A 7,668-nucleotide genomic window follows, 5' to 3' on the forward strand; every position below is an offset into this window, starting at 1 on the left:
TAGAGATGACCTACATGCAAAAGGTACGGGTCTGCTGGAACTGTACCACTTCAACATGCAAGTGCAGGAATCATAGGATTAAATGCTCTCAAACATCAAGAATCCCCTGGCTGTGGAAAGAAAGCATGTCAGGGACCAGGGCACAGGTTATTATTACATGTGCATCCGTTTATCACATATCCATTTGTGTTGCTCTATAATATTGTTGCCACGTTATATTCCTGCCACTCAGTTTTTTTTGTTTTTAAAATAAAGGGTGAGGGAATCCCAGGTTTTGCTGAGGTTTTACTGTCTACTTTTCTGCACCTGGCACCTTCACTATATAGCAATTCTTTGCCCTGGCTCTTGACAGTTGAGGGGTGCATTTTTGGGTGTGACTGTAAGCTGCTTTAAGATGTATTTACTATTGTGTTTTTATGTTGTAATCCACCCTGGGGCCTTAGGGTGAAGGGGAAGGTAAATAATAACCCTGATGTTTTGGACTACAGTTCCCATCAGCCCTGGTCAATGCGAGTTGTAGTCCCAAACACAGGGAGGGCACCAGAGTGGTGAAGGCTGGTCTCTGAATTGTAACTCCTCACCCTTGGTAAAATGGCTCACCCCATACATTAAGCTGCGTCAGGTCAACCACACCAGTGAATGCAACATATATTGTGTTCCTTTTTGAAGAGCTTATATGACCTTATTAAAACATCTGGTCACGCACACAATGGAAGCCAGCTCTTAACTGCTAGCAGATTTACTGGCATGGTGAAAAGGCTGGGTGGGTCATTTTCAAGCAGAGAATCGTTTTGATTCATTTGTGGCTACATATCTCACAAAAGGCATCCCTGCTCTTGATGCGCTTCCAAGCTCTTCTTCAGGGAAGGCAGGAAGGATGGAAGAGATTATGGCGATTCCCAGAAACAAAGCCTCAATCAGGTTGACCTGGTGCTTCATACCCTCCAAGTGTCCCAATTCTCCAGGGACCATCTCAGAATTACAAAAGCCACCCTGGCTTCTAATCTGATCCTGGAATGTCCCTAATTCTCACACCAGTGCTGCCGCCGCCAAGCTCAAAGACAAGGCTGCCATATGTCCAGATTTTCCCAGACATTACCAGAATTTGACATCCAAGGAGAATTCCCCCCCCCAACCCACCTTGCAGGGTTGCTGTGAAGATAAAAGGTTAGGGGAGAATCTGCATGCAGTGCCTCAAAGTCCTTGCTATGAATGGGCCCCATTCCCTTGACTTTCAGTGGGGCTTTCTTTGAAGGTGACTCGGAAACTACAACTAATCCAGAATGCGGCAGCTAGACTGGTGACTGGGAGCAGCCGCCAAGACCACATAACACCAGTCTTGAAAGACCTACATTGGCTCCCAGGACGTTTCCGAGCACAATTCAAAGTGACCTTTAAAGCCCTAAACGGCCTTGGCCCAGTATACCTGAAGGAGCGTCTCCACCCCCATCATTCAGCCGAGGGCCTTCTGGCGGTTCCCTCACTGCAAGAAGTGAAGCTACAGGGAACCAGGCAGAGGGCCTTCTCGGTGGTGGCGCCCGCCCTGTGGAACACCCTCCCATCAGATGTCAAGGAGATAAAGAACTATACAACTTTTAGAAGACACTGAAAGGCAGCCCTGTATCGGGAGGTTTTTAACACTTGATATTTTATGTTTTTAGATATGCTGTAAGCTGCCCGGAGTGGCAGCATATATTATTATTATCCCTGCATCTAATTTTAGACTCCTTGGGCCAGGCACCTGCCCTAACTGCACACTCCAAGGCAGGAGTAGCCAGTGTGGTGCCCCCCCTCGATGTTGCTGGACTACAATTATTACCAGTGCCTTTTTTTCTAGAAAAAGAAGTGGGGTGCTCAGCAGTTGTGGGCAATCTCCCTTCAACCTCAGCTGCATCTCCAGTGTACAATACCAGCAGTGGACTGCACGGCAGGGTTGTCGTTAAGCCATTAGTTCTTAGCTACTGCTCCCTAATCTGCAGCATGGGCGTGATAACTGTATTATATATTCATTAGCATAACCATTTTTAATCCTTAAAAAGGTGTTGCTTAAAACAAATACATTTTACAAAACCAGACCTGAGTTAGAAACAACATGAACAACTCCTCAGGCATCTGTTCCAATCTCACCTACACTGTTTCCCAATCACAACTACACTGAAATCCTGGATTCCCCTCTGCCATTGCTTTCCTCTCCAGCAGAAGAGTCTGGGTGGGAGTGTGGAATTGCCCTCAAAAGAATCCAGGAAGCTCTGTCTCTAAACCATGCAATCATCACTCTATTTTTTAAAAATATAACATCTCTGCTGGTGTGTGCTTTCCTCACCTGCCTGCCTCCTTGGGCCTGCTGGGCAATGCTCTAGGCTTTGTCCATTTGCTCCCTGGTGGGCTGCCCCCTTGCCCACTCACAACTGACCGAACGGACAGATCAGTTTTCCAGGCAGCAAGCTCAGCCCAGGGAATTGCTTTGCTCCCTGAGAAACCATCCCCAGGGCTTCCACAGGCAAAAAAGAGGTGCCACTACAAAGTACTGGCACGTACCAGCTAACCCCCCCCCCCACCAGACACTACTTTTCTTCTCATTATTATTATTAACCAATACAATTCCCATCATTTCTGCCCATTTGTTGTGCTGGATAGAGCAGATAGGAATTGTAGTCCAACATATCCGGAGAGCACCATGCTGGCCAGTGCTTTTCTAGGGCAGCATGTGCCCTGGTGGCGCTGGTCATTCAGTAGTATGCTCTTCACATTCAGAAGCAAAGCTCTAAGAATGATGCCACATGTCCCGTTGCTCAGTCCCTGCTTCTGCCAACCTAGCAGTTCGAAAGCACGTCAAAGTGCAAGTAGATAAATAGGTACCACTCCGGCGGGAAGGTAAACAGCGTTTCCGTGCGCTGCTCTGGTTCGCCAGAAGCGGCTTAGTCATGCTGGCCACATGACCCGGAAGCTGTACGCCAGCTCCCTTGGCCAATAAAGCAAGATGAGCGCCACAACCCCAGAGTCGGCCACGACTGGACTTAACTGTCAGGGGTCCCTTTACCTTTACCTTCAAGTCGCTACTAATTAGATGTCTCTGAGACCAGAGGAACCCAAAGGTTCTCACTTTGCTCAGAAACCAAATCACAGAGAGAGAGAACCCAGGGAACTGTACAAAGCAATGGAGCAAAAGCCAACAGAAACATCCAACTCAATGCAGACGTGCCAGCGTTGATGACATCCCTCATTCAACATGCGCTGCAGGCAGGCAGCAAATCCTACAACCCAAAATTGTGCTTCTAAGCGCTAACCTGACAAAGGCTGGCTCTCTCCTCTGCACATGGCCCAGGTGGAAGGGAACATGTATAAAAATGCAAAAAGGAATCTGTCAAGGGACAGTTTTATTCACACATGTGTGTTCAGGAATCATTATTTGCTCCATTATAGGGAGCTGCTTTATACCAAGTCAGACCAGTGGTCCACATATTGCTAACACTGCCTGGGCCTCCCCTGCTTCAAGAACAGCTGATCAGACTATGAGGCCTGTGCACAGCATCCATGCCTTTCAGGGATTTCCCCACTTCCCCTAATCCAAAGCCACCAAGCTGCAAGTCTTCAAGTGTTGTTTATCAGCAACTAGTGCAGAGTGCCCAGTGCTGCCCAGGAATTTGTAGAAACCCCAAAATACTGTGTTTTTAACTGCACTGTGCTATTTGTGAGTTTGCATCCATCGTGCCAAAAAAGCAGGCGACCAAAAGTCACATTTGGGTCCACCATCTTGCTTCAGAATGGCACCCAGCACCCAAACATAAATAGCAACTGCTGCCCCCACCTCGGGAACCCTAGTGCCACGTATGGCGACAACACCTTGAAAGGTAGCCAAACCTATAGAGAACAGGTGGTCAAAACCACATTCCGAAACATATAGTAGACAGTGGTACCCTGCATCGGTTTCCAAACTGGATGGGTGTTTAGAAACCATAACCATTCGCATAAAGTTACACACAAGTACTTGCCTGCAATAAATTAAATTAAATAATTCCTGCAGCAGAGAGTGGGGGGCAGGATCCTGGTTGGCTGACATTTCTCGGCTGTCATTAGATTTGTCCTATCAGCTGAAACCCCCAGGGAGGGCAAGACAATTGCCTGGGTTGCCTTCACAAAAATAAAGACAGAGATTAGATAAATATTCGAGGAAACTGCTTTCTAAATGGTCGCTATGTCATATTTTAGCCGTTTGCTTAATGATAGAACAATGCGAGGTTTTTCGCCAACGCTGGAATAGTATTTGTAACATGCATACACGCATACACTTTATGATGTTTAAACAGGGTTCTGGTCAGTGGAGGCTGGTCCATGAGGGTAAATGGGAAGCTGCTCCGCCAACTTCAGCCTGTCCTGAGCCGGCCGGCCCCCAGCCCCACCCGCTTGCTTTATTCCTACCAGTTCAGGCTGCTGCCTCTTCCTTAGTCCTGCTGTTGCCCCACACAGAACCCAGCAGGGGGGCAGGTAAGCCCTGACCCACATAATCGATGACAAGATGCAGCGCATGCACAGTATATGAATGGCAATGCCCGACAACTTTGGGGGACCCAGCCCACTCTTATATCTTATTGGAGGACAAGGGACCTCAGCCCCTAGCAGTTGGCTCCTATGCCAGCAGGGAAGGGGGGGGCAAACTAGAATTAGTTGCCTGGTCCTGCCATTGGCTCTGGTGCCGCCTGCTGTGGGACTCTCTGCCTTCCACGCACAGTCCCAAGGGAGCAGCCTCTACTAGCGCTGGTTCCGCAGGGAGGGGTTACAGCCAAATTACCTGCTCTTCAAAATCCGGTTCCCCAAGCACTTCAGAACAGTTTGTTGAAAATCTGTAGCTATTGCATTACCCAATCAAACTACTGGTTTGCGTAGTCCAGGAATCCTTCCTATGGTCCAACTCCCTTCTCCCTGACCATTGGCCACAGTGGGCTTCTTGGAGTTCAGAATCTGGCAAGGCTTTGAGGGCCACAAGTTCCCATCCCTGGTCTATGCTGGCTAGCAGTAGCTCCCCAGAATCTCAGGCAGAGAAATGTCTTTCAGCACCTGAAACGGAAGATAGCAGGAACCAAAGAATTTGAGAGGTCCTGAAAACTTGGAGGGGGCTATAGCTCCACGGTAGGGCACACATTTTGCCTTGAGAAAGCCCCAAGTTTGATATACTTTTATCCTCCATGAATTTGCCCAATCCTCTTTGAAAGCCATCCAAGGTGGGGGCCATCACTGCCTCCTGTGGCAGTGAGTTCCATAGCTTAACTGTGCTGTGTGAAGTAAGGTAAAGGTAAAGGTAAAGGACCCCTGACAGTTAAGTCCAGTCGCTGCTGCTGCTGCTGCTGCTAAATATTTGAATGAGGAAGCTACATCAGATGAAGGGGCTGTTTCTTTGTTTGTTGCTGCATGAAAAATCCATACCTGGATTTTAGTCTTCAGAAGAGGACAATTAAAAATAATAATCTTTGTTTGGCAAAGGGATGCTTCTTGGAAAGGAATAAAAAGCCCACTTTGGGCAAAGATTAATTTCGTGAAGTAGCAATGACTTCCAGGAACATTTCTTACGGTTACCAAATTATACTCCATAACATGGCACAATCACAGGTAAAACCATTTAAAAGAAAAAAGAAAAACAAATGGATCTGAGCTGCTGGCATTCACACCTAATATGTAGCTCCATTTAATCACTGATAATGGGGAGGGTGGAGATACAAGCTGTCCTCAGAAATGAACACCGGGGATCTGAAACACAGCAGGGAGCAGATGCCTTCATTGGAGGGGGGTCTTTCTTACAGAGCACACCTTTCCCAAAGCTATCTGCAATGCAATCCAGCATCCTGCTTCCTTGAGAGGATCAAGAGAAGTGACTGCATGCTGTCCTGAATGCTGCCTTCACGCAACAGCAAGATTAAAATGCAATTAAGCAAAACTAAGTAAACCGGCAAAACATGCACACAGAGTTGTATTCCATTCATTCTGGTGCAATCTGTGGAGGAAGGCGACAAGTCCTGCCAAATCTGTCCCTGTGCATCTTTCAAGGCAGCCACACATTTTCACTGGAGACACATTCCTTGGCCCCACGGCTTGTATCTTGCCAGAGTGCAAAAAACCTGGAGTAATTAATGGTGTGCGCTCTTTTTAAAAAGCAGACATTTTGCTTTCATGCTGTCTGGAACCAGCTTCCTCATTATCTCCTTCCATCATGAGAGACTTCAAACTTCAGCTATGGAGCAAAGCCAAGGGGAAGGCATGTTCACGCCCCCCACCCCCCCATCCCCAGTCATTTTAGACACACATATTTATCCCTTGCTGTGACTAGGATACCTCCAATGGCTGGAGCCTGGGGGCAAAGGGGGGAAGTGATTCTGAAATGATCACTTGCAACAGGAGAAGGTGGGGGATGCAGCCATAATTTGGGAGTGTGCAGATAAAACAGGAAGCCTTTGAAGCAACAGCATGGAATCATATATACAGGGTGAGTCCTTTAAAAGAGGCCCTGTGGATACCGAGTACACATGCTCCACGGAGCCTCTTTTAAAAGACTCACCCTGTATATCGCTTTTCTGAGGGTCAGGGAGCTACACAACAGGTGTGCCACGCCAGATCAATTCCTCCGGCCAAATGAGGACCCGATCCAACTGAAATTGCACACCTTAAGGCTGCAATTCTCCAAGTAAATGTACACCTATGAAGGGAAAATGCAATGGGCTTTCTGCATAAGGCTCCTTAGGCTGCAAATCACCTGGATTTCACGGGGAGAGTTGGGAATATGTTTGAAATCAAGAGAGTTCTGGGGCTGCGAGCCGGATCACGACCCATTTACACACAGACAACCTCCACGCTCCCCTTGGCTCTGCTCAGGGCGCTCAAGCGGCCGCCTGCCGTTCTCCCTAAATCCAACTCCCCCCACCAAAAATGTTGAGCAGAATTAGTACTGCAAGCCCCGGTCAGAGGGAGCCCCGCTTCCCGGCGAGCAAGAGGCGCGGGAGGCGGGCAGGAGCGCGTCCCCTTCCCTTCCTTACCAGTCTCTCGGGGCTCCCCGGGAGATGTCCCGGCTGAAGGCGCAGGGATGCGGAGTCCGTCCCGGAGCCAGGCGGGAGAAGCCGGGGGAGCCGCAGGCGCCTCTCCTCCCGCGCTCGCCAGGGAAGAAGCCCGTCTCCTCGGCCGCGCGCGCCGACTCTCTCGCGCCCGGAGCCTGCCGCTCAGCCGCCCCCTGGTGGCCGCCGCCAGGAAGAGCGCCTTCGCGGGGCCTCCGGGCAGGTGAACAGACAGGTGAGGCCTTCGAGCCGCCCAATACTGTTTGGTTTGCTCGCTTGTTTGCTGTTTGGGGTATTTTCACACCGACCGTCGTGCTTTTCATTTCATCTTCAAGCTCAGGGAATAAGTGCATAAAGACACACAGGTAAGATGGAACGCTGGCCCACAGCCCAAGTCTGTAAATAGGTCTGCTCCTGTCTTCACCTATAAACTGACTCAGTAAATTCACTTCTTAAAGAAATAAAAATAAGCACTTTCCTTTTGTCACCCCCTCACAACACACATTCCAAGGCAGTTTCTATCAAGCCTTGCCCCAGTTTCAACTAATGGTGTGAAACAGGAAGGAGGAGCCTTTTCCGCCCCAAGAGCCACATTCCCTCCCAAGGAAGCTTCCAGGGGCCACATGCCGGT

The 7,668-nt window shown here is 49.0% G+C and overlaps 1 protein-coding gene across 1 annotated transcript in view; it reads right to left on the bottom strand.

Moving 5' to 3' along the window:
* The window catches only part of LOC310749076 (thrombospondin type-1 domain-containing protein 4-like), a gene marked incomplete at its 3' end in the record, with an annotated part of 127,974 nt that extends 120,814 nt beyond the window's left edge, over window positions 1-7,160 (bottom strand). Inside the window, exon 1 of the mRNA XM_083585478.1 lies at window positions 7,023-7,160. The remainder of the gene's footprint in view (window positions 1-7,022) is intronic.
* Window positions 7,161-7,668: the final 508 nt, after the last annotated feature.

The sequence above is a fragment of the Podarcis filfolensis genome, assembly GCF_964270895.1.
Source record: "Podarcis filfolensis genome assembly, chromosome: 14".
Lineage (NCBI taxonomy): Eukaryota > Metazoa > Chordata > Lepidosauria > Squamata > Lacertidae > Podarcis > Podarcis filfolensis.